Genomic DNA, 27,684 nt, shown 5'->3' with positions numbered 1-27,684 from the left:
AGCTCCCCGTGAAAACCACAACCAACGACCTCCTGATCTCTCTAATGCACATCAACCAGTGGATTAACTTCACCACCGGTACCTGATCTATAGCTGGGTGTGATCGTAGCTTGGTTACGCTTCTGGCTGACTAAAGACCTCAGATACTCTCAGCCAAAACTCCCACGCAGATACAGAGACGTGAATCTCCCTGAGGGTGAGATATCAACAACCCAAAGGGTCAGAACTGACCCAGCGGTGCTTACAGAACTGGCTCCGTGGGCAGATTGATGATGGGTTGGCAACTGCAGCCTGCTAGTGAAAATAGGGGTTTTAATAATACAGGGACTAAAGGTAATGTTGTGTTTCTGCTAGCTGCTGCCTGGGCGTTTGCTGATGTATTTAGTTTCTAGGCTCAGGCCTAGAAGGCCTTACTCATCACAGCCCTTAATGCTCCTCTCCTACCACAGAGCCTGGCACCTGGCTTGATGAATCGGTACTGGTATTAATCATTGGAGGGGACCGGTTCCTTCTTTGTGCATTTGTCTGAAAAATTGCTCTCTTTGTGGAAGCTTTTAATGGATTTCTCAAGTCTTTCTCTACCGTGACACATAATGCCTGAAATTCAATGGCAGGAACAAATGAAAGGGACAAAAAGTGAGGTGGAAGCATAATTACCGTGTATCAAAATATAGTGCTCTGGTAACTGAAACTCACAGGTGATGTAGCACCAGCTTAACTCTGCCAGGCGTTGGGGCTGACAGTCCCCTTCGTCACAGCCACCTGTGCTGCTGCCCTGCTCTCCCTCCCCTCAGCCTGATTGCTTTGCAATTAGTTGTTAGGAAAAAAAAAGAAAAAGTAATCACAAGAGATTAATTGCATCTCCCTGAAATGCTCGTCTTTGGAACTGACAGGGAGAACGGTCTTGGGGCTTCTGTCCACAGCATCACTTAGCAGAGGAAATACAGCGAGCTTTTTGGCAATGTCAGGGGAGGTTGCCAGCTCTCCTCTCAGGCTCGGATGGCTATAGGAGCACTGAGCGCTTCGCTATTTCCATTACAATGGGGCACAAATCATCTGATTTTCACAAGCAACAATGAGAAACCATTTCTGGCCTGCAAGGGATGCTGTACTGCATATGGACTGTGAAAAAGCAGGAGCAGAGCTGGGAGCAATAGAGAGGAGAAACGATGCAGAGCGTTGGCTGGGGTGGCACTCCTGCCTTGTGGGGAGAAGGCTGGAATGGGATCTTACTGACCCTGTCTTAGGCCTTCTCCCTTCTGGCTTTTATACCTGGGACTCCGCTGAAACAGATGTGCATTCATGATCACAGATCTGCCCCTCCATTCAGCACCTGCTTTGGTCCAGGCAAATAGTTGAGGCTCTCTCTGACCTCTCTTCTGAATGACAGCTTGTCACCAAGCTCAGTTTTGCAGCAACACTCAATACGCTCTATACCTTCATTTCACACCTTACAAGTGCTTCTGTTTTGTGTACGTGGAGTAGTATCCAGCATATTCTCAGCTATAATCAAACAATTATTGTTAACAACAACTGATGCATGAAAATCATGTGTCTGACTGAAATCTCCCAGTGATTTGGGGAGAATCTTTACACAGACGTTTAGCAACCACGCTGTGGAAGTTATGGAAACACAGCCACCACATCAGTGCAGTTCCATACTTTATAAGATGAAATTCTCATTCTGGGGTATGTGCCATAATTTTTAATAAAAACTGTTCTAAAATAGAGCAGCTGCCAAGCAAAGCATTACCAGGGCTGCCAGAAGGCCTCCTGAGGTGCCAGCCCAGCAGAAAACCAGGCAGGGTTTAAATGTGGTAAGGAAGGTTGCTTCAGAGACCTGGTGGATTTGCACAGGAATTCCAGCAAACGAGGGAGTTTCTTTTTCACTGAATTTGCAAATTTTTGATGAGGAAAAAAAAAAAATCCATCTGAAAATTTCCAGCCTGCACTACTACGCTTTACACAGCAACTAAGATCAGCTACTCCTCTGGATGGTTTGAGATAGAAAAGGAAAAGCATGTTTTCCATACAAAACTGTACAGTTCACAGAGCCAGATGATAGTGATGGACCTGGTCTGGGAACAGAAATAACAATCATATACATGGAAATCATGGCTTTTCCCCCAGCAGTCTGTTTTCTGCTCAAACGCAGTCCCAGTCATTCCTGATACAAGTAAAAATATTCTATAGCAGCCTCTTGTACTTAAAGATATCCAGCCAAAAAAAAAAAACACTACCACAGCTCAGAAGATATAGAGGCATTTTAAAAATGTGTAGCAAGTGCACTCTAAAGTGCTTAAATCCTGCAGCCTTTGTTCATGCCAAGCTCTCAAGTAGTGGCAACTGGACATCAAACTGATGACAGAAAAGTCTTTGCTGCTTGTATTAAATGCAAGCTCTCTTCTTGAGAGCATCAAGCAGTGTTGGTGGCAACAAACCCTGGCATCAATTTCTGCGATACTGGTGGCCTCTCCACCCCGTGTGCTGGCTCTTTTATCTCACCCAAAGCACCACTAAAGCAGTGCTGTTAAATGACTGACCGAGTCCAAAACATATATGTGATAAGCTGCCGGGGCTCTGCTCTATCTTGATGGTTTATGCTACACAACATGATTATTTCCCCCTCTGCATCTGGAAAGGAAGATCAATGTTGTAGAGAATTTTAAATTGGCTCGCACTGCGGAGTTGGTTTCATTACCTATATATTAATTGTCGAGGTACATAGTAATTTTCTGCCTTACATTACTGGAATTTTTTGCAACTTTTCTAGGAACTAAGTATTGATCCCTGGAAAATGAACAACAATTAAAGTAAAATATAGACAACTGCAATCCCAGTGGTCCCATTAAAGGATGAAATGCTTCATTAACACCTCATAAGAACATTCAGAACATGAGAGGAGGGCAACTTTCTTCCTTCATCACTGGTGAATGGTTTCCAGAAAGAAATGGCCTTTAAACTTCCTAAGATTAGTCTACGCACAAATTTCCTACTGTAACTAAGCCAGTTATAAGTTGAAGTGCTCTTTCCTATCACGTCAAGTTGCTTTTGCTACTTTAAAATTGTGTTTTCGTATTCCAGCATAAATCAGTTACCTGGTGATTTAATCTTAAGTTAAGTAAGGGAAAATGTAAACCATCACAGAGTCCATAATTAGTTTGATAAAATTAGGTCATGCTATAAATTAAAACAAGACAATATGCATATGCCCTTAAACTTCTTCACTGTGCCAAACCCATAGCACGTTGTTGGAGAGGAGCTTCGTCAAAATTTCAGCTTTGACGTTTTGACTGGGAAAAAAACTTCATGTTGGCAGAGGTAGAAAATCTGAATGACATTTGAACGTTGCAGAAACACAGAGTCTCTACCCACGACTATATAGGTTTTTTTTAATATTTATTTAGTGTTTAAGAAATAATATGAAGAAAAGCTGAGCAATATGCTGAGCTCCTGCTGATTTCCACAGGGCAATGGTACCTCTGAAAATTGAGTTTCTGTGAATTATGTAAGTCATAGCTTGTACTCAGTACCTACGCAGGAGGAAATGATAGGTAATTTAATTGTCTTTTTGGTGGTGGTGCTGTTTTTTTTAAATATTCTTTTTATCAGTGTTGATCTCCTGGTGTTTGAGATACAGAGGTGTTAGGCCACTTGAAGTGACAGATAGCAGAGTGTTTTTGGCTAGAATCTGGACTTTTGAGTTCTGCCAGGCTATAAATAAACATAGACTGATTTACATATTTATTAAATTCATATTTGCTAGGTTACAAGCATTTCAGGTCTTTCACATACTGTGGTCAAAATGCCAGCAAGGTCATTCTAAGAAATACAGAAATTCACAAAAATGTTTCCCAGTGACAGAAACGTATCACTTCAGAAGCAAGGTAAAAAGGGAGTGAAAGCAATGCTTGGGGCCTGTTGCGAGTAGAGTTGGGGAGGACTTGTACAAATTTTGTGGATATGTTACATCATAAATAGACGAGATATTGATGGATACTGCTCCGTTGCTGCCACTGGATCCACATGGCATAGATTAGCTCATGGAATAGCAGATCAGACCGTACTGAAGAGCACGCCTGCTGCCTTAAGGAAACCTTAAGAAAGTTATGGTAGAGAAGGAAAGAAAGAAAAGCATGCACAACTGAACATACACAGATGTCATGTGCCCCTTCCAGGCGTCCTTGAGAAAGCAAATCTATCTGAACCGCTCTTGGAGGCATCTATATATCAGTTGCACCAAACTGGGGGGTTTCAGTGGTAGATCTTAAGCAGAAACTCAACGTCCTATTTCCAAATACACCAAAGGACTAAGAGGCATCTCACGGCTTTTCCCAAGGCCTTGTATCTCTCCTGACATGGAATTAAGTGTTCCAGTACTATAGCCTATTTGCATTTTAGCTGCCTTCAGTGCAATGCAGGATTTTGGGGATGGTAAAACACATCTATGCTGTTGTTGCAGCTAGGGCTTAAGCTCACATTTGAGCAGGTTTCCACTGTCTCCTTAGTGCCTGCTGCCTGGCTCAAGGCTGGGGCAAACCAACTGGCTGCTAAGTGAAGACATTTGGGTATCATAGGCAGAGAAAAAGCCTGGCTTACCCTTGGCAGCACAGCTGCGAGCAGATTTTGCCACTCAGCACAGCAAACTCAAGAGCACGCTGGCGTGTTTAACAAGGACAATATAAACAGTGCCAGCATGAGTTATGTTGGGAAGGAGTGATGCAACTTTTTGTTGCTACTTTTCTTTCACACCTTCAAGCCTTTTGACCAAGCTGCGCCACAAAAATGTGAGAAACATGTCATTCACCGGAGGGGTGAGGAAATACTGCTATTCTGAGCAGGAAAGAATAAAGTCAGTCACTGAGCCAGTATGTAGATCACCACGGAGTTTTCATATTGTCATCAAGTACGGGTGCCAGAACCTGATGTCTTTGACACCACATCAGCAGCCCAATTAGCAACATGAAGTCATCTCAGCACTGAGATTATTTGTCACTCTCTAAAAGACTGATACTCGACATCTGGTTTAGCAGGTTATGAGGCATCATGAAAATGCTCTGATAAATGAGCAAATTCATTTCATCCATCAGAGCCTGCAGATGACCCTGCTGTGATCCTGACGGTGCTGGGATTCCTAGGGACATTGCAGCAAGGCAGAGTTCGGCCATTTATCCTCTGAGGGCATCCAGCATACTGCCACCTCAACCTTCACATCAAGAAAAAGAATTTCTGATTTCTTTTCAACTCACACCTCTACAAAGACTCTGAAGTCAAAGGATCAACGGGCATGAGGAAATAGAAGAGTAGGTAGAAAGTTTGACCTAAATGTGTTGTGATTGAACTACCAAACTGAAAAACAACATATTCCTACTGCGGGACATAAATCAGTCATTCACTAGTACACCATTAACTACAGGGCACTTTTAAACACCGACCCCTGCAGAAGCAAATGCCCGGTCAGTACCAACTCTGATGTGACTCTGTTTCTCAGGGACACTGGGACTGAAGCATGGTTTAGTATCTGGTGCCAACGAGACCTACAATAACACGCAAAGCATTGAAGCACCGTACAACAGTTATAAAAAGATAATTCACTCTGCTTAGCAGCTGCAACAGAGCAATAAGGTCATGCCAGCAAGCACCAGTTCACCCTAATTGGATAATCTTTTTCTTTGGAAAACTAAAGCACTCACGGTAGTTTCCCATTTTTGTGTGCAGATGATTTTACAACACTGCAGTGTACAAAAAAGGCTCCATCCTTACTGTCACTGCTGGTTTTGTGCCCAGTGATGTTCAGGTGAGCTTTGATGCAGCAAGGACCTCAGAATTTTGCCTCAATCGCCCTGCTAAGAACCTCATGGGATGCATAGGATGAGAGTAGAGGCCTGTCTAATCCAGTATCCCTTCCCTGGCCAAAATCAAGATATGCTGTACTCCACCCTGATAGCCTTCCTGAAACAGAATCATTTTCATTGCACTTGCACATCAACAGACTTAGATTCTGGAGAAATAACAGGGAATATCTATTAAAAGCTGAGGGCTTTCCAGTAATAACTCCCATAAACCTATCACACCCATTGAAATCAACTAGGCATGCCATTTATTTGGTGTTTTGATAAATTATAGCTCTGGGGTGCACCGAGGGCCAGATTTTTAAAGCTATTCAGCTGTTTAACTCTCATTGATTTCAGCATAATTGATTTCAGTGGGAGTAAGGTGCCTGTATTGCTCCACACTCTGGGCCAGTCCCTTCTATGGTAACTGCACCAATTAGGCAGGAGAGCTATTTATCAGGGGCCCCATTAAATAGACTCAGTGGTGCCCAATTACATCTAAATTACCAGCTCAGCTACCCCGATGGCTGAGCAGGCGGCGTGGCTGTTGCCATCACACTGGCACCACAATTGACGCGGAGAATCTCTTCCATTGTATCCCACTTACAGGAAGGCTCATCCAGGAACAACACCCAGCTTCCTCAATCAGCCCGTGATGGTTTTCACCCTCCCACCAGGTCATTCTGACATTGCAACCGACTAATGGTGTAATGGATACCAGGAAGAAAAGCATGCTGAATCCAAATCTAAATGAGTGGGGCTTACATAATTAGAGGGTGAGAGAAAGAGAAACTAGAATCAGAGACAAAGTCTTTTAAGGTTTCCAAGGCAGCAAGTGGCTGCTTCTCACACAGCATGCACCACAATTGTGTCTTCAATTCTACAGCATCAGTTTTCTCTGTGATGAGGAGAAAAAAACCCACTCTTTTGAAATGTGAGTGCCTTTGAAATAATAGAGAGAAGGTCTGAGACGTTATGCTCCACATGAGTAGTTGTGGTGATATCTTCATTTATTTGATATCATCTTCTGACATTTCATTCCATTTGCAGGCGAGTCATTTGTAATGTTACGTGCAGAGGATTCTGGTGTTGTGATCTTTCACTTTTGCCCTGCATTTAATACTGAAGATCATTCAGCCATGGTGAAACCAGATGGAGGAAATTTTCTCCTGCAAGACATGAAGGCCAACGACGGTATGAAAGATGTGGGGCTGCTTTGTCATTTATTGCTCCATATTCCATATGCTTGACTGATTGGTGTGGGGAAAGGTCTATTTATTAATACAACAGTTCATGTCAAATGCAGGCAGCTGACAGGAGAAAAAAAAAAAAGGAAAAAAAAAAAAGAGCTGAACAGCCTTAAGGGAACTCAGTATGCTGCTGAAAACCATACAAGGATGGTAGGTCTGGGGGCTCAGCCTTCCCCAGCACAACGCTTCAGGCAGTAATCTTGGGAGAAAGGTTGCAGCAGGGAAAAAAAAAAAAAAGACCCTTTCTGGCAAAACCAGACAATTTCTGTTAAGCTGTCAGAACAACACCAACAGGTAAAGTGGGTGTAGAAGCTAACTCTAAGAAACATTCCCATAAACAGATGGATCTTTCTATATAGGTCAAACTTTTGTTTTCTGCCAGCCCTCTTTCTCACTCCTAGGATGATGCCAGCTGCACTACACAGTACTGCTGCTCTCTCACTCTTGAAAGAAAGCTTTTTCCAGGTGCCAAATCCAATCAGAACAATGTAGGTAGCTCAGCTACAGGGGACCAGATCCAATGTGCTGCGAGGAGCAAAATGCACCGGCAGCTTCAGGAATCTGCACCCCCAGGAGACAAACCGCCTGGCCTGCCCACACCACCAGGTTTCCTAAGACATCCTTCCTAGCTCCAGTAAACTTCAGTATCCCCAGGAGGGTCTGAAAAAGGTAAAGGTGGGCCAAAGTCACTTTTTTTTTTTTTTTTTTTTTTTTTTTGAGGTCACCATTTAATGAAGCTCCTTGTTACCCACAACCTTGTTTCAGAATAAATGAGGCAGTTAATGCACTGCAGGTAGATCAGTGCATCGTTGTGCTACCATTCAGTAGCTCATGCTTACTCCTGCTAGGGAAAAATATGAATAACTCATTTAGCGAGATTTCATTCCCTTATTCTTTGCAAGGTCTACAAATTAATTCTTCAATCGGCTTTTGTTCTAGCACTTAACCTGAGCTTTTCAGCTGAGCCAGTGCTCATTTCTCAGTTTCTGCCCTATTCTGTTAGAAAATTGTTCCACAATACACTGCCTTCAGCGACTTCTGTCTCTGCCCTTGGTAGACCTCTCACATAGCCATGCCAGAAAGGTCAGGGGAAAAAAAAATCACATATTTGGATTATTTTTTTAATACCACAGTGTTTTTTATCATAAAAACAACAACAACAATCCTTGTTTTTCACAGGACTCTGATTAAGGACCACTTTTAGGGGGTTTCCCTCAGCTGGTTTCCACCAAGAGCGGAGAAAATATTAGAAGTGGCTCACTTCTGTTAAAAAGACTCGAGTTATAACTAGGAAACGTACAAGAGTAAAGTTACAGCAGAAACAATAAAGGTGGGCAGGAAATAGTTTGCTCATCATGGAGCTTTTTTGAGATACTGGGTGGGAAAAAATGGTAAAATCTTGAATATTGCCTGAAGTAAAACTTACCAGGATCTGGTGCTTCAGCAAACGTTGGTCCAAAAGCAAAATGAAGCTGGGAGTGCCACTGGGCTGGCTGAGTCCATTCCTCAGATATTATTTAATATATTGTGTTACTAACATATTGTGTTTTTTAATATATTTATATATATATATAAACCTATATGAATAATATAATATTTATTTTGTTGTTGTAAAATATCTCTTGTCCTTTCGTATTTACCAACTTTCCCCATTTCTAAAGCAGTTGCTTCTCCCCCATTCTCCCTAAGACAACACTCTCCTGAGCCATAAATATCCCTGGATAGTTCTTCCTGAGACCAAACTCCTGGTGCATTTAATGAACACTTGGCGCAAAACGAGAATGACGTCAGGGCCAGGAGACCTCTGAGCAAGACTTCAGACCAGGTTAGCGCTTTTTTTTTTTTTTAACTATTAAGAATGACTAATCTCCAGTGCCTCCAACAGAGACGAGAGTGTCCTAGCCAAGAGCTTTAACACTTCCCGAAGGCCTTTTGCAGTTGATCCAGGCTGTCTAATAAGCGTATAGCTCGTGCACAAGCTTTTAAACATCTGCTCTAAGTGCACCATATTAGCCCTTTGACTTTGGCTGTGCATGGGCTATTTTTGGCTTGTGCTAGTGACTGACATGTTGTCCTGCTGACTGAGTTATTTCACATCCTGGAAACACCACGGGCTGAGAGCTACAGGGCTCTCAGTTTGGGAAAAACACACGTTTTTTTAAACCTCCAGAGCCTGAGCACGTCCTAGCGAGACTCACCTAGCAGTGACAAGAGGGGAGAGAAATGGGACGGGTATCACAAAGCATTAATGTGTAATAAATAAAAGAGCGGCGTAGCAGACAGAATTTGATCAGCTGGAATTTCAAATATTGGTGTGGAAGAGGAGTATTTATAGATAGGGGCTGCCCCAGCCCTGCTTAAAAATGCTGGCAGAAGTTAGAGGCAGAACTCAGATTACTGCAAGGGGTGGAAGTGGCCAACCTACAGTGCAATGTTTGCACTTCTCTGGAAATCTTTGGGATTTCAAGCAGTGTGGGACAAAGTATACTTCTCACACATGGTGCCTGCTATGTGGCCAGCTCTCTCTATGCAGGGGGGCATCTGCCAGCATTTGTGTATTTGTTTGTGCAGGGGTTTGAGTAAAATGTTACTGGAAAGGGAGCTTACACAAACTCCTCTTTGCTGGGATGACCTGAAAAATTTCCACGCACAGTTCTAACACCGCAGTTGTTTTATAACTAGAGCCCAAACTTTGCCACTCAAGATTTTTTAACCTTTGTGACTGTTACTTCATTTCCAGACAGGGAGGTCTTTTTCTGAGCTTTCATAGCTCCAAATGCATGCCTCGAGAAGTACAAATACCTATTGCATCTATTTCACGTTTCCATGTACATGCAAACAACCTAGAGCATACAACACCTGCAGCAATGGGATATAGATCGCACCTCAGTATTTATCACTAAATAGTTCCCATTTCCTCAGACATGTGCAGCAGTAAAGTGCTCAGGGTATTGGAAAGACAGTTGAGTTTGACACAGGTTTCATTGATTCAGCAGATAATAATCCTTCCTCTGGCAATGTGAATGGGCTTGGCAGTGCCCAAAATGTCTCTGTGTCTGCTGAGGTGGTGCCAGCTGCCGTTGTGGTGGGAGATTGAATTCAGCCGGAGGAAAGGGGAGAATCGTTGCTGGTTGTGGCTACAAAACAGCGAAGGGCAAAAGGAGAAGGGCAGGGACATCCAGCCAAGTAGGTGGGTTTTCCCTGAGATAAGCCCTACGGATACATTTATAATGATTGCACTGAGTGTAGCATTTGTTTGCTGTCATTTTTTTTAACTGCTGTTTGCTGGGCTTCTTGAGATTCAGGAGATTATCCCGTGTCTTCACGTCTGCCCCTAACCTTCCTCCAAACTACTGGGCCTGGAGGTCAAATTCTGCCAGCTTTCACCTGAAGTCAGTTTTCATCTGAATCCAATTTTCAGCTGAGGCAAAGGCTGAACTGTGGTCGTTATTAGATCACTAGACAATGTGCTCAAAAGAGAGACAATAGATGGATGGATCCGACCGGAGTTCAGACTTCCCCAAACACTACAAACCCCAACCGCTAGGCACACCACCATGATTAACAAACAGCAGTGATGGGTCTGTATACAAGCACAATGCTGCCAGAGTTAATATCCAGGTCCTTTTCTGCTCGAGAAAGGTATTTTTTTAGGTGCCTGAAAACAGGTTGATTAATCATCAAAACTGGAGTCAGTCAAGTGAGAAGTACTTCGGAGATAAGCCAGGAGCAAGAAAAAAGGATGATATTTTTCCTAAAGGTGACAGACCTGACAACAGTTTGTTTCTTCTGGATTAAATGATGCGTTATCTGAGTTGACGTCAGGGAGTGTGATCAGGGTATGGGACTATGCAGACTTCATTTTATTGATACTGGATACAGGCAAAAAATGATTTTTGCATTTGACAACAAAGAAAACAAAACTAGTGTTTTATGTAGTACAGTTATTTAAATTCAAGTTACAAAGAATGACCAATAATCAAAAGAAATTTGCTTAATTACATTTGTTTAACCATCTGATTTTGCAAGACGCTATCCGTGGAGAACAAGAAAAATGTCATAAGGAACTGTGTCCCCATGCCTTTAAATACTAAACACATTTCTTGCACTGACAGTGCGAGAGAAGATGATCTATATCTCTAATTATAACCAATGGGGGTCTTCCACACTTGATTTGGCTTTCTGCCAGCGAAAGCACTGTGCCAGCATCTTTTCCTTTCAACCTTTTGCACTAAAATGAACAGAAAGAATTGATGGCAAGCAGCGTCGACTTGCCAGAGAGTTAACATGAGTGAGTATCTGCGAGATGCTACAGAGATGTAAAAGGCTTCAGAAATGCCCCTTGTTCTCAATATCAGAAAGCACTACCACAGCCTGTGCTGCTCGGGGAGGGGATCGGGGCAGAGGAAAGCTCTGTCTGGGTGAGGCATCAGATGGAGAGCAGCACTGGAGGCACCGTGGATTGCAGTGAGGAGCTCCAGGCCAGCTTAGCCACTTGAGAGAGCAGAATTGCTGTCAGCCCCCACTCCAGGCTTGAATGCATTTATTTATCTACAAAATTCACTTTCTCTCTTTTTTCATGTTGGGGGCAATCACGCTTTTTTACTTACTTGTGCAGCCCCAGCACCAAGGCTTTTCTCTGGGACTGGGCTGCACAAGGGGCCTGGCTCACAGCAGGGACAAATTCTGGCAAATGAGGACAACTAAAGAAGAGGTCACACTGTGCAATGCAGAGAGGCTTAATCCGTGCCCAGGCAGTACGTGCAGCTCAGGAAGCAGTATTAGCGAGCTGTTAGGACTTGGGAGAGCCAGCCTGTTTGCGGAGCTGCAGGTGTCACCAGACATCACCACGGCTCTGCCACCACTAGGCCTGTGTTGGCATCTCCATGAGGAGCTCCATCATAGGATGGAGGCACGGCATCAAAAACTTTGCTGAGCCACAACACATTTTGTCTCACAAATTCAAGGAGAAGGGATAGAATTTAAGAAAGCCAAAAGACACCACATGCCAAATATAACACTTAATTATCAGCAGTTTTTCTCTGCTAAAGGTGGGGTCTGGTGGAGATTGGGACAACGGCCTTTCCTTGCTGCCTCGTTTCACATGTCATGTATTTGGGGTCCAATTTCTCTCCAGTACCTGCTTTTGAACCCATGCTATGGGTTTTCTTTGCTGTACTTTGTAGTTTGTTGTACTCAGCCTGTCCTTTCTGCCTATTGCCAGATCTGGAGAGATGGCATGTTGGTGAATTCTGCTCTAAGAGCAAAGGTTCAAAGAGAGCAGGTCACATCTCTTAGCCAGAAAACTCCCGCTAAATTAAATTTAAATGAAATCCTTCTTGGCCTTCGTATGAGCCAAGCAACCCTTGCTGAAGCTTTTCTTTTTCAGCTTAACTCTTAAGATGTCCTATGTATTCTCTACCCAGGGAATATCCACTAATAAGGTCTGAGCACACTCCTGCAATTTCTTTTAAAGCTAACTAATACTAACTTATCCCTTAAGGGTTGCTTTTGTTTCAGGTCTCCACCTTAATTACTACAAATTTACCCATGCTCCTGGCTTATATATTACTGGCCTGTCTTCCAGCTTGACACCTCCTTTGTAGATGTAGGCAGGTTTGGGGATTTGGGGCAGTGGAGATCATCCACAGGAGCAGAGAAAGAGCAAGAAACAGTCAAACAAGTTAGCATATTTCTCATTTCCATCTGTCAGCCCCCAGATTTCTGAAGAAGGGAATAAAAAAGAAGACAAAACAGAACTGGTATCTAAGGATTTGGTGGCTCTAGAAAAGGATCCAGCTGAAGTATTTTCAGCAAGAGCATTTCCCCCTAATAGTGATTCAGACAGACTGAGACTATGCATTCGAGCTGACTTAGGCTAACAATGAAGGACAGAAAAAGTGAGGGGAGCAGATTCTTATGTCCTAACTTCCACGTACACATTTTTCAAACGAAATATCTCACTTCTGGCATGGCATTTGCAGGAGTAGGTTTTCAAGCTGAAAGGATTTGCCTCTTCATGCTGAGACAGGAATTTTTACTGAAAAAATTGACCTAGAACTGATTTTTTAAAAGGGAGTAAAGTTTATAAAGGTAAATAATCCAAAGCTGGAGAAAACTATTTTTTTTTTTTACATATCCATTTTTACTTCCCCTAAACTGATTTTCTCCAGTACTCTTATTTTCTATTCCAGACATTAAATCCAAAAGTCAGGTTTTTACTGCTCTACAGCCCATAAGGCTGTGCCATTCTGACTCCTCAGCACTCTGGGGTCCTTTGCAGGAATTAAGTGCATCGCACAAAAGGACACATTTCTAGGGTGAAGGTTTAATTTGATTTTGGACTGTGTGACTGTGGGTGGACAGAAAAGCAAGTAAGAACTTCCTCATGCCTCTACACCAGGTCTGCTAATCAGAGCTCTGCCTAAATGAGTTGATTCACTCAGTTACGGATGGGAAATGAACTGAAGCAATTCTCCACCCACCAAATGTCCAGCCAAAAGTGCCTTAGCCAGCTAGGAAATAAGGAAAACAGTGATGTCCTGCTGGTCTGTGCTAGCCATACATTATAATCTTCCCCAAGCATGAAGGCAGTAAGACATAAGTTCAGATCAGCAGAGACTGCATGGCACCACTCATTTGTTAGAAAAGCTCAGCAGGAAACACAAACGTTTCTAGGTTGGGATGCACAGCACCACATGGAGCAGTGCAGAGACAGAGGGAGACTCCCAAAGCAATGCAGGCACATCGGTGTCTGCCATCCCCCAGCCCATGTTGGGAGCCAGCTCAGCCAGGACGTCCCCAGGGATCCCCACCAGTGCACACATCCCCTTAGGGAGTGAGCAACACAACCAGAAGCATCACCCAAATTTCCTGGTATTGTTTAGTCTTCTTTACCAGCTAAACTATAGTTCTGTCCTGGGAGTACCCCAGCGATGCATAACTTCGGCTGATGAGCTAGGATTAGAAGGACTTTATATAAGGCCTATTTGATTAAGTGGCTATTACCAACTAAAAACTTTGTGCTTCTCATTAAGTACTCTCAAGTGCGTGTCCTCATTTTACATATTCTGTGCTTGCATTGTGCTTTGGAAGAGTGAGCCTGGCCTTTTTTCCCCACCCAGGCCCACTTTGCCAACACTAATAAGATGCTCTGTCTTGTTGAGGGCTAGTATAAGAAATGCAATGCCCTGATGGAGCCTTTCCTTAAAGATGTTTTTCTATAATCACGTCTTCTGGTAGCTTACTCTGTCAGTTAGCCCGGTCTCTGTGAATTTTCTGCTCCCAACTAGATCCCTCGGTGCCTCGCCCCAAGGCAGCTCTCTCCTTCCAGCGGATCAAAGCGTGCACCATGCACAAAAGACTAAAACAATAGCACTCTCACCTTTTGTCTTTGTTTCTGTTACTGTGCCAGTGCAGTTTGATTTCTTGTCTTTTGCAGCATCTGTGCTCAGGCTTCAGTGATTTCCCATAATAGCCCAATATACTTTTTGTGATCCATGTGCAATTTATACACACACACCACTTTAATCCTTCTGTCCAGATCAGTTATTTCATACTTTTGTACATCAAATTGCATTCACCATCTGCTGGCCCAGTTGCCCTACATAAGCCAAACGCTCTGAAGGTATAATTGCAATATTGTTCATTATTTGCTTGCTCTCTTTCTTCCCAATATACATAAGGACGGCAAAATTGAAGAAATAATTTAAATCTAATTTAAATTCCCTTCAGGTTTTTTACACTGCACTGATCAAAATAGTAGCTAAGTTCCTCAGAAGAAGAAGCCATCCATCCCAGCAGACCCTCGATGCCCTCAGATTGCTATCTGTGAAAGCCAGCGTATTTTTGTAGGACAGGAGTGTGATGTACCAACATTAACTAAGCTGAGTGCAAATGCTATCGGCACATCAGTATCCTGTTAAATCATTGCACAGAAGAATTCCAATCTGGTTAATCAGGATCTGACTTTATACTGCACCTTCCGTGAAATAAATGTACCCCAAATGTTATTTTCTTCTTGTCATACCTTTCCAGGTCTATACTCCAGCCAAAGCCCGTTGATCTTGGACTGCGTGCTGTGCATCGTGCTCTGGCAGTTTTTCAAGCATCTGCAGAGAAAGCTTGTAAGCACCAACCCTCTTCCCCAGGGATATCTACTCCTTGAGCTTTGATTTAATTTTTCCTACAGCCAGGAGGCCACCCACAGAACTCCAGTTCTGCCTCGTTTGCTTCATTCCTGCCTCAGCATTAATAGCAAGGGCAGGGGAGGAACAAGGCTCTAATATGACCATAGGTAGTCCAGGCCTGGGTTTGTATTTACCTACAGGACTTAACGGTGGGGAAGAAACTGCTGCAGAGCCATGGGGAAATAACTCTGACAAGCATCGGAGGCGCACGTTCGAATGCAATACATTTCACCAGCACGCACCTCCTGGAGGAGCAACTTAGGTGGAGATAAATAAGACATGTAATTTCTTGTCAGGCTGTTGCATTTCCCACCGCTCGTTTTAACAATTACACTCTGTGACTTTTTTTTTTTTTTATTAAACAACCAAAAAGAATAGATTCTTGTAACCTAGGAAGAAAAATTGCCTGGAGAGATGAAACATATCCAGACTTAATTTTCTCTCTTGCACTTTTTGAGGTGTTTGCTATGCATGTGTTTTCCATTCAGCAGCCAGAACCAGACCTGCAGCTTTGGCAGTTCTCTGCCACACTCACCTCTTCAGCAGCCAATTTCCTTAAAACCAAACCCAGGTGAAACAAACGGGCTGATCCAAGCTGTGGCTTTGCTTGCTGCTGTTGAAAGAGAGGGTACAACTTTCTCCCACTGAACTCAATGGAAACATTGCCATAGATTGCAACAGGAATCATTAGTCCCATAATTATTTCATAAGAAGCTTTCTCTAAATCTTATTTTTAAAGCAATTAATGAAAGAAGTGATTGCCCTTTAGTAAGCAGTGTCCCAATGTGAATTGTAATCAAAGCTTCTTCCAAGTGCTTCTCTTTGCACTGATATCTGTACCAATTAGAGGTATCTTCTATGGAAAGGTTACACAAACATAATTTTATTTCTTCTTATTAATTATTTTTCAGACAGTGCCAAGTTTTAAGAATGCGTCTGGACTTACAGCTTCAGTATTGGATTTGCTTTTGTGAAGAAGAGGCTGCCTTTAAGGCTGACCTGAAAATACATATTCAAGGAGCATACTTGCTAAACGCTTCAGTTTTTCTCTTTGTTTCCAAGACCAGAAGGCTGCACATAAAACACACTCCAGTATTCATGACTAAAACTTCAGTTCTTTTTTAAATGGTGATACTTCTGAACTCAAGATCAACCTGTTGTAAACAGAAATAAGATCAATCTGAACTCCCATTTGTTTGCTTGACTGAGGCAACTTTGAAAGCAAAATAAAATGTAGAAGAAGAAAATCGAGCTGCCTTCGAAGACCAAATAGAGAATGATACAACTGAAAAATAGTTATGGAGACAGAGATCAACCTGCCCTCCATAAACATCTATGGTTAAATCAGATTCAATAAGATGTAACACGGTATAATGGTGGCAGAGGTTATTGAAATCACCATTGACGGATTTGTCGTGTGTTTTGGTGCTGAACACATTACAAACGTGGTTAAAGGATCTCGTTAGGAAAAGCAGTTACTGTTAGGATTTATGCACAATATATTTCACTTACAAGCCTTTTGTCTTGGAAGGATATGACACAACAGAGAGAGTTGGGAAGGGAGAATGGGGGGCATAAGGGCTTTTACTCCACACGACTTGCATTTGGATCATTAAAAATGCATCTAGCTATACCTGGAATATTTCTCTTGTGAGGGATAGAAATACAATCCCCCTCAACTAGCTAAAACAGTTTTGTTGGAGAGTTTTTCACAGGCAGAAGCAATCCAAATCTTCCCCGGTACAGCCAGGCAGAGCAGGTCCTTCCCGGCAGGAATACCTGGATAAACTCAAAGACAGGCTTGCAGGAGTAAGTTGCCATTGCTACAGAGTTTCAGGGGTGATTTTTAAGGTAACTTCTAGGGTAAAAACATGAAAATAAGGCACTCCAGACTCTCAGCCACCTGAATATAGCCGACGGTGGATGCTCATCTTTAACATTTCTCACCAGAGTGGGTATTGATTTCATTTCTCACTCTAGACTAGTCACTTGACCAAGCTGCACTCCAATGTTTAACATGTTGGTCATGCTGGCAGGTGGGGATTTGTGGTCTGTAGTCTATCTTATGGTGACCTTTATGACTGGCACAGTCTTAATCGTAATAGAAAAGACTGATGTAAAGGCATTCACGTTGTTATTTTTAGCAGTAGGGAATGGAATAGTTGAAAGAGTAGTAAGGTTTGAGTAGAGTGGCATTTATTGTCCCCTGTGGACAAATGCAGTGATTTCTTGTACAGTTTAATTTTTTATTTTATTTTTTTTTAAGGACAAGGACAAAAAGTTGGCTGGGTAGACAGCTGAGAGGTGGTAAGTGCTCTGTTATAGGAGGAGTGCTCAGAATAAATGCATCAAGGCTGAAATTCCTCGCATTAAGTGCCCATATTTTCCCAGCATCCTTCTTCCTCTCCAGCAAAACTGGGCAGAGTTTGTACCTCAAAACTAAAGGTGAGCCAGTGACCTCCTGAAGTCTTATACAAGTTTCACGTTTGTTCAGCTCACCATGGAGGATGCTCAAATTCTGAAGCCATTAAAAAACACCGGGAGAGTCCAGCTGGCAGGGAGTTTGCAATATATGATGCTGACCTATGAGCTGGAAGGTCTCTGCTCCCAGGAGAAGCCCTAATAGCAGAAACTGCATGTTTCATGGAGACTGGTCTCACCACACAGCCTTTCCCCCTGGACCTGTAAGAAATAAATGAGAGGGATCAATATTTCTTCATCCCGATTTTGCCATTTGCTAGCTTTCTTGGTAATTTTTGATGAGTTTCCACTTTCCAAATGGTCCCTTCTTTCTACAAACATTACCACCTGTCCAAAATATCTCCCAGATATTACAGGAGCTGTATCAGCAGTCCCCAGCAGAGATTGGCATGTTGAGCACAATGCTGGTTGGAGACAAGGAAGATGTACCCCTCCTTGCACTTTAACACAATTGACCCCAAATTGCAATGTCTGTGAGCTCGGGAAGAACCTGTGATTTATGGTGAGATCCTCCCTGCTGTGAAGGGTTAACTTGAACCTTGCCTTCTATTTGAGCTCCCAGGCTGACCCTCAGTGAAAATTAATAGCTTGTATCTGTTTAATATTCCTTCCCAGTGCATGGCCAAATTGTTTCATCTGTATTTAAATGGATCAGTGGTTTTCATCGCCAGTTGTTTCCTCATTCCTCTTTTGGTTTTTACTAATCCTTTCCTGTTTGCAGGTGTTTTTTAAATCATAAAAGAAAGTCTTATTTTCATCATTTTTATTTTTATTTCATAAGAGTCCTATCAAGTTGGAGGTAAAGGACTCGTGCCATTTCAAGAAATCTATGTTGTTTTGCTCCAGTTAAAAAAGTGGTCCCCATCTATAGATTTTATAGGTGACATTGCAGACACAGCAGCATCATTTGCAGCCAACCAAACTGTGCCAGTTAGGCCCAGATTTCCTAACCACATGGATCAGTATTATTTGTCATGCAAGGCGCTGATTTAAAACTGATGCATCTGTTACACTCATTGATGCTCAAGATGGAAAAGATCCATAGGGAGGCTTTCAGCTTTCCATTTAGTGCTAAAGCGGAACTGAACTCTATCAGATGTATTATTATTGTCATTATTATTTAATATCCCCCTCTGCCTCTGCTGTGTGCTCGCCGCTTAATGGAAAACATGAGTACAGACCCTGTCTCGGATTGCTTGCCATCCGAGTGACAGACTAGACATCCAAGTGACGATAAAACAAATATCACAATGAGAAGGGCCAGGATCCTCCTGGCAGGGCCGTAAAGGTGGACACAGCAATTTGGAGACTGGTTTTGCTGTTGAAGTGTAGATGTGCTGGTACAGTTGTGAGTTTTTAAGAATGGCATGACAGTTCATGGAGTCAAGGGGTGTATTTGAGCACTAAAATTTTACTAGCATTAACACCAAAACATGATAAAAAGAAAGAAATTTAATGAAATATGTTGATGATGTTTAATAACAGAGATGATCAACCACTAAACTTGCTGCTTCAATTTTCCTCTTTTAGGAGTGACTTCAGATGCTCTGCAAGCATCAGGCACTATCTTGCCCTCAGGCTCATCTTAGGCATGCTTCCAGGCTCAGGGACTTCTTTATCTCAGTAGTGCTCATGCCACCTCCACCTTGAAGCCTGTCCTTGTGCAGTTTCTACAGGACCTTCGTGGCTGACTTCCAAAAAAATGAGCATGGCAGCTGGGACTTGCGTGTCTTTAGGGATGCACTTTCTTTGTTGCACTTCAGTGTGCAGGTTAAAGAACTGCAGAGATACTGAATTCCGAAGAAAACCTCACATACATTAACCTTGGACAAAGGCAGGGGACATTCTTTGTGCTGCCAGGTGACTATTGGAGCTCAGTGAGGGTCACATTCACCACCCAGATGAGCTGTCCTCAGAAAAGCATGTCGTGAAGTTCAGATCTTAATGAGTCATCTATGAACTACCAAATATTTCACATTTTATATGGAAATTTTGAGTGCCCTAAGTGCCACCGTGGCTGGGGTGGCTGCAAATATTGTAAATAATCTCCTGAGTTTAATGAGTTACCAAACGAGCAAAGGCTCGTCTACCAGGTAATGAGTCACAGCCTCACTTTGTTGTCAATCAGCTGAGACACCTGATTTACTGTGAGGGCTACCGGTACCAAAACTAATCAGAGGCTATCGAGGAAACCCAAACAGATCCAACCCACCAGAATTTAATCTCCCCACAAATAAAATGTACTCATAAATCAGGTCAAGCAAGTAAATGTGCCCCTCTAATGCTGCTATTAGGAAAAATAAAACCACAAAAAGCTCAGTAGGATGTGAAAACCATTATGGTTTCCCTGGGTAATGTCAGCAGTATTACACTAATTCATAATACACAGGGAGCTATAAGATACTTTCTGCCCTTACAGCTGGCTAATTAGTCAAGATAGAAAAAGCAATTTGACAAAAATGTTGATGTCTCAGTTTCCATTTTGAAGCTTAGAATGGATATGATTTTACATTTTTCAATGAATTTCTCTGATAAACGCAGAGGAAACAATAGATAAAAGGTATGAAACATTGTAGTTTTTATTTACTGAAAGAATAATTGTGACAGAAAATCGAGTAAACAAAATATACTGCTTTCAGTAAAAAAAAATCACAAACAAAATGTTTCACACAAATATGCACGTTTATTACGAGGAAAGCAACTCTCACTAAAAACAACGGTAAGGAAAGTACGATATAAATACTTTGATCAGATCTGGTAATGAGCTATTTTGGCAAACCGCAGCATTAGTTCACTGGCAGTCTACTCAGCTTGATCAAGAAAAAATATGTTGATGTAATTGAATGACTGCAGTGAAAATCAGTGCATGATCGTTACCATATCGTATGGTGCAGGTGGTAAATGAATATCTACAAAGACAAGAGTGGAGACAGACTTTGTACTTGGCAGAGTGGGGCCTCTGGAACTTCGATCCCAACAGGTCAGTTCAGCACTGCTGCAATTTATGTAAAACAACAAAGTTGAATACTACAAAAGCTGATTTATTTATTTATTTGTTTATTTATGAAAAGAGCTTGATTCTCCTTCTCTTAGCAGAAGTACAACTTCACTGCGCTGTTTCAGAACTGCAATTTTTCTTTGGTTTTAAGACAGGAAAGAATCAAGACTCTTCTGCTTGGGAAAAGACTAATGATATATATCCACACAGAGGAAGTTGTACAAGAAAGTTTGTTGATGTTATTTATTGTCTTAAGACGTTGTACTCTATTTTGCTTCAGTGTGATGCACACAGGCTATTAATAATAGTAACCGATTGCCTTTAGGATGAAAATTCTAGGAAATAATTTATAATAAAATCTGCATTCAAAGCTATCTCTCAGCTTCCACATACTGGTCATAAATCATTGAAGAGACATTTATGATTGATTTACAGGGAGATTTTTATATTAGCATAGATATATATGTTGCCTTCTGTACAACTGTCCTTCATCTATAATTATGCAACCAAACATATCCTCGGTAATTGATAGTCAGGATGTTTTCAGAAAAGAGACTTTGAACGCCAGAAAAGAAGCCAAGATACAGCTGTGAAGGTTGATACTGGATGATATTCACAAGTGGCTGTCATTACTCATGTATCTCCTGCGCAGACCAGAAGAAGAAATTAGGGAGCTGGGGTTGGCACTGGGACATAATTCTCATCCTTGTGGTGACGATAATAGTTGTGGTGGTTTTATGGCATCAAATGCCACTAAATATCTCTGAAAACAATTTTTCAAGACCATCTGTTTCACTAGGTTAGGCCCTGGCAGTAAATTTCTTAAGTGCGTGTGGTCTCCCCTGGGTAAATAAACAATTTCAGTGGGGGAATGAGTCCAAACTCTTGATGCCCCCTCTTACGTATAAGAAACTGGGACTAGTTTCTTAATCTAGAAGGGAGGGGATTTTAAATGAGTAGTGAGAGATCAACTATCTTTTAATTCACTTGAACTAGCCATGCTATTCTCTGCTATGCTTCCCCTCAGCGTTAGCAGAATGTCATTCTTTGCTTGCAGACAACTCTTCACACTCTGCAAATGTAGGAGAGAGAAATTGTGGCTCTTTTTAAATGGAAACTAACTGCTGAGTGCTCACCTGCAGGTCACTCTACCTAAACAGCAAACATTCATGTTGAAGCTTTCAGGGCATTTTCTGTAGCCCAATTATTTTCTTCTTAAAATGTCAATGAAAAGTGGAGCATGAAAACATTTTTTATAAGAATCTGTCAGACTTTTCTTGTTGTTGCTCTTCATTTCGCTCCGTTTTCTCCATGTTCATTAAATGCTTAGAATTGGATTCAGATGGGGCTGTGTTTGAGAAGCATCAAGATAATAGGCTTGCAAATCTCCTTTAGTAAAACCCTCCTCTCTCATATCCTGCTTTTCTGCTGAGGGGTCGGTCACAGGAGATCTGTTCTTTTACGGCATCCAAAACTGTGGGCTCCATTACTTACTGTAAAGCGATAGGAATTGGCCATTTTTTTCCACAATTGGCCTTGCTTGTTTAAAGGTCAAGTAGAGAAACTCTTTGCTGCCTTATTGAGGTGCTATCAAATGACTTGTTTTAATTCTTTGACCTTTCCTTGCATCGCTGTTTTTATATTGGAGGTCGGTGCAGTTCTCTTTATCTTCCACTGACTTATCCGAGTTCCAGTGAGGTCAACAACTCCCGTCTCCTCTGCATTCCTCAGTCCTGCATTTTTATCATTACTTCAGAGAGATTAGACTCCTTCACAGCAATGCTGTAAGGGCCCTTCATAAGAGGAATTTCCTGCAGCTAAGGCCTTAAAGACAAAAAAAGCTGCAGCAGGACTACGAGGGTCCTCGGATGCCTACAGTTCCTCAAGAAATCAGCAGCAGCACGGTCTGCAGCCTATTGTAGTGCCTTCATAAAGGTCGTCTTGCACTCAGTTCAAGTGTTTATGACAGATGACTGTTGCCTTAAATTCCATTTAGTATACTCCGACATTATTTATTACAACAGGGTGTTACAGACACTTCAGTCTCACTTGATTTCACAGACTCAGAGGAATTTAGGGATTCTGCTACCTCTCAAAGTTGAAGCAATAAAGCACGGTGAGGACTAATCACCATCCTCTAGAATGAAATAAGTAAGATTATCTAACTCCTTTCCTGGGGTCTCTACTTACTTCCCTTAAGCTGTGTATGAACCTCTTGAGGACCAGAGGCTGTCAACAATGCTGGAAGTCAACTACTACAAGAGCTTATAGCAGAGTATGAGACCCAAGAGAAACATTTATTTTTGGCAAAAATACTCACTATATCCTCATGTTGCTGCCAGTTTTCAAAGGCACGTCATTGCTTATTAAGGTGAACCCAGGAGATCGCTATTCAGCTTGGGGATATGTAATCAGTCAAAAAGATGGTGACTGACCTTATGGTGCCCGAAGGCACTGGTATAGCTAAGGTGACAAAAGGGTGTTCTTTTACATCAAGTTAGCTCAACTGAAATTACATAAGTATATAAGGTAACACCCAACAGCACTGGTAGCTGCTAAGAAGAAGAAGCTGTTGAACTGAACTGGTAACTGGTCACGCATTAGTTGATGGGGCGAGAGAATCCAGTTCTGGATTCTCTCCAGAAAACCCTAAAAGCTGGCCTATGGGAGCTGTTTCCCTCTGGAGAAGCTGGCACGCAACAGCACAACAGACACTGTCAATGCAGCTCCTCCTGCCTGCACTGCTCCTACTTTGTGTTTGCTGATTGTCTTGGTTCTTTCATGGAGAGCAGAGGACACTTTTTAAAATTATCTGCTCTATATTTATCTTAAAACTGTCCCATGAAGACCCTTATCTTAGCTTGATAGAATATTGCCCACAGTGGTACGTGGCACGTCTTTCACCTGCAGCTGCAACGTGTATTACAGACTCTAATACTACAAACTCACTGTAAAAATAACACACAAGAGTCACTTCCAAGAGGAAGATCCATGCTAATCCAGAAAAGCCCTAAGACACGTTGCTACCAGGTCAGAAATTTTGATAAAGTCTATTCTTCAAATAGATACACCAGTAATTTCAATAAATTCAGGGACCAGTGTCATGAGACAGATTCATGCTGCACATAACATCCAGAGAACAAAATATGACTGTGCTGAGTAAAGGAAGCATGAACGGCAGATTGAAAGCATTCATGCAAAAGTTCAAGATCCACAGAGAATATCATCGTGGACAGTAAATAAAAGGCTCGACAGGAAGACAGGCTGTGCACACAGGGCTAGATTTCAAGATGCTGTTGAGTAGCTTTGTACATAATTTGTTTATTAGGTAGCCAATGTGATTTATAAGTATTGGGTCCTTCAAATTATTATCTAGCAAGAAGTGCAAGGGAACAGCTGTTTTGTGTCTGGTTAGAACCCTAGGTGCTTTCAAAGCACTTACAGCCCCCATGGTCCAAAACACACAGAAAACTTGCATATAAACTTCTGCTGCATTTTGCTATTACGTGAAGTTACTTATGAGGTAGAAAGTGGTTGTTGGAAGGGGGGTGAGCAGAGAGAGGGGAGAAAAAAAAAAAGAAAAACAAAGTAAAGGGCCACGATGTAATCCCAGGGATGAACTTTGGGCTGACACACTAAGACTGATGCTCGGAGCTGGGCAGAAGTAGCGTGTATCACCAGCAACTGTGCCTGTGTGAGAGCTTGGTGTGACTTCCTACACAAAAGATGGCACCATCACTTCTTGTACCACCCCGCCACCTGGAAGACAAATTCTTACTGACTCCAGGGAACATTGCCTTCTGCTGCATCATCAGCCACGGATGAGTCTGGCCAAGAACATTTTCCGGAGTGTGACAGTGGCAGGAAAGCAGAACATTTGTAATAAGGTGTTCCTGCCATTGGGATCTTAGTTGTTTCATAAATACACAACAATTTGTAAAATACAAACAGATAACAATTCACACCCACATCCACTCTTCCCCCCCACTCTTTTTTTTTTTGACTGACTAAATAGAATTATCTCCTAGAGTTAGAGTTTAATGTCTCATCCTTAGAATAAAGAAATAAAATATTTTTCTTGTGTACCACCTTATAGTTTGGACAATCACTTCCTTATGAGATGCTGATTAACAGTGAGAAAAGTGGTAGTCTATTGTCCAGTAATTTGCCTTTCAATTTCTGATTCTGCAAATTAACTTTCCTACTAAATGAGGCGTCAGGCTGATGTCAATATTTGCAGGTACTCCACAATTATACTGTGCTTGCTAAATCACATTGCTTTAATTCAGAAGTCATTCTGATTCCCATTTAGACTACGATCCTGCTGGGTGCTTACTTTCCCTGTAAAAGTGTCGCATGCCCTCAGGTCTTGTGGAGTCAATGACATTAGAGATTACTCAGCTCCCTTCAGATTTGAGTCTCATTTATTTGGGAAAACCATAATTAGAGGTTAGGAGCCAGATTTATACAATGTAGATTGTAGACATGTCATCCAGTTCTTGCATTTATGAATCTCCTCTTTTTTTTTTTTTTTAAACTGTTTTCGTAGTAGGAGATTTCAAGGTGAACCAGCACCTCTTGTTAAAATAATGTGTCTTAATTTTCTGCAATTTTTAGTCTCACTAAGGTGTTCTCCAGCTTTTCATCATCTGGGGGAAGGAACAGCTATCTAATCAGCTTGTCTGAAGGAAATGCCTTTTTAATGAGTCCAAGTCTCCAGCAGGACTCAAAATAGCAAGGCAGTAAAGTCAGAAGTGTTTATAGAAAGAAATTGCATTAAAGCTGCTGGCATCGTGGTATCTTGGAAATGATGACTGCTGATCCATCTACATGCCGTACCCATCTCAACCCTCCCTTCTGCTGTACACACTTGGCTGATGTGCATACTCATACTCCCCTTCCATGCTGGTAGATCATCAAAATCCTCTCCTGTCACCTCCCTCCTGTGCCAGGTGACCCACAAGATGTTGCACCAGAGAATTACAATTTCAAAGAAATCCCAAGGAAAAGCCTCTTGGCTGGCATCTTGGGGTTTCTTATTTATTTATGTGTTCTTCCTTGCTCTTTGAACATATCTGAAGTTATTCCTCACTTCCTTTACATCCAAGCCTTCACTCAGACAAATGCGCGCAGTAGGACCAGGCAGGAGTGCTGAGGAGACACGATTTATGCTACATGCAAATCCATTTTGGCAGCACATGAGTTTTCTTTTCATCCAAATAGCTTAAAGCAAATGAAAATTGGCCTTAACGTGGCTGCACAGTCCCAGAGAGAAACCCAGATGGGTGTAGTTTGAGAGTGATATCCAAGACAGCTGCGTCTGACTTTAACTTCACTGGCATAATTTTGAATAAAGCAGAAAGCAGGCCTCTCAGGAACGTTATTTTCCAGCACATAATGCTGCGCTATGACCTCCTAGCAGCCAGGTGGAAGCATCTACTCTGCCAGATGAAAGGGCAGAACAAGCATCAAGCCTGCAGACTGCCACAGGCGTGCCCCGAAGGTGGCTCTCAAGATGATATTCCTCTGTAGCTCTCACAATTACACCAAATTAACAGTGATTTGCAACTAGCTTGGCACCCAGGACCACAGGGCAAGAGAGAAGCCCTAATATCGCACTGTACAAACACCTGTCATAAAACCATAGCTGCAGGGAAGGGTGAGGATTTAGACACTTGGGTGAGTATCAAACTCTAATAGCAGCTCCCAGTGTACAGCAGTGTCAAGGAGAGCAATGAAACAGTCGCCCTGCAGAAAATGCTCAGAGCCCTGCAATGAGCAGCTTTGGCAAAATAAATAATAATAATAATTAGTGTTGTAGCACTGCTTTTGTTGAATTTTTTTGATTCACACCACAGGACGGATGTGTCTCCTATGAGACTACTGTCTTCTCTTAGCACCTCTCCTTGCTTTTCTGTGCTGCATCCTCAGCAAGAGCAGGTACAATGGGTGCCCACTGCTGCTCCAGTGTGGTTGAACTGGATGAGGCACTCGTTAACTCCCCGAACTGTAAAATAAATCCAGAGGGTTTGGGAATATGGCTCTAATGACAACTGTAGAGATGCACATCTCACAGAAGAGGTTTCCACCAGCTCTACTTAAGGAAACTCACTACTCTCCTGTTCTTCCTCCTGTTACCAACACTGCTTGATGGTTAACTTTGAATTTTCTTTCTAAGTTTGCACTTTTGCCCTTGAGGTGTGGGATTTGAGTTAAGTGCTTCACTAAAGCCGTCAACCCTTCATAGCTCTTCTCCCATGCCAATCATGACCCCCATAAAACACAGGTAGTGGTTCTAGATACAGATGAAATAAGTTACACCTGCCTTGTAACAAAACACGACTAAATAGCTAAATTTCATTGAGATTAACCATAAATGGGAGGGGGAGGGAGAGAAAAACAAAACAATTTAAACAAAAAAAATGTTTTAATAAGGTGATAGATCAAGAAAACTTCAGCTGCTAAGGTTACCCAAAGGTGAAAGTTGACACAAACCCACAGGTACTCAACATGGAGATGTCCAGCAGACAAGATATAGCAAGAATGTCTCAGGGGAGCCAACTCTGTTAAGTCTGTAGTGTTCAACCTTATCTACGACAGCACATTGCCTCCCAGCTATCCAAGTGTTTATGAAAATCTGACAGGATGACTGCAAGAAATTTAATTTAAATTATCATGAGGGGTGGGGAGGAATTGTTAATGCTTGCTTTGGTCAGAGAAATAGCTGAGAATTGTGTTGACAAAACTATTGAGCCCTAAGGAAAAGGGACTATTCTAGTTACAAAGTCCTTTCTGTGCTAATGATAATCCATGAACATTAGCATTCCACACATTAGTAATTAAAGCTGGGTCAATTTAGACTAGAAAAACTGTTTGGGTGTAACAATAATTAACTATTAAATCCAAACAGTTCACTTGTCCATCCCTAAAGC

General features: G+C 42.1%; 2 long non-coding RNA genes across 5 annotated transcripts; both read left to right on the top strand.

Annotated features, from left to right (window-relative positions):
- The first annotated feature begins 347 nt into the window (after positions 1-347).
- LOC137863137 (uncharacterized) lies at positions 348-19,421 on the top strand. 4 transcript variants are annotated; one of them, XR_011100708.1, is made up of 8 exons: positions 348-6,768; positions 6,885-7,028; positions 7,486-7,753; positions 8,264-8,414; positions 8,774-8,909; positions 15,122-15,210; positions 16,185-17,718; positions 19,285-19,421. It is a non-coding gene; the product is annotated as an uncharacterized lncRNA (long non-coding RNA). The 4 variants fall into 4 exon arrangements; XR_011100707.1 differs by having other exon boundaries at positions 434-6,768; positions 16,185-19,412; XR_011100709.1 differs by lacking the exons at positions 8,774-8,909; positions 15,122-15,210; positions 16,185-17,718; positions 19,285-19,421 and having other exon boundaries at positions 438-6,768; positions 7,467-7,753; positions 8,264-8,662.
- A 62-nt stretch (positions 19,422-19,483) lies between these two features.
- On the top strand, positions 19,484-21,947 carry LOC137863138 (uncharacterized). Its single transcript, XR_011100710.1, has 3 exons — positions 19,484-20,314; positions 20,649-20,734; positions 20,851-21,947. It is a non-coding gene; the product is annotated as an uncharacterized lncRNA (long non-coding RNA).
- Positions 21,948-27,684: the final 5,737 nt, after the last annotated feature.

This window comes from Anas acuta, chromosome 12 (assembly GCF_963932015.1).
Source record: "Anas acuta chromosome 12, bAnaAcu1.1, whole genome shotgun sequence".
In the NCBI taxonomy this organism is placed as follows: Eukaryota; Metazoa; Chordata; class Aves; order Anseriformes; family Anatidae; genus Anas; species Anas acuta.
The sequence above is the reverse complement of the archived record's forward strand: the minus strand, read 5'-3'. Positions and strand labels throughout refer to the sequence as shown.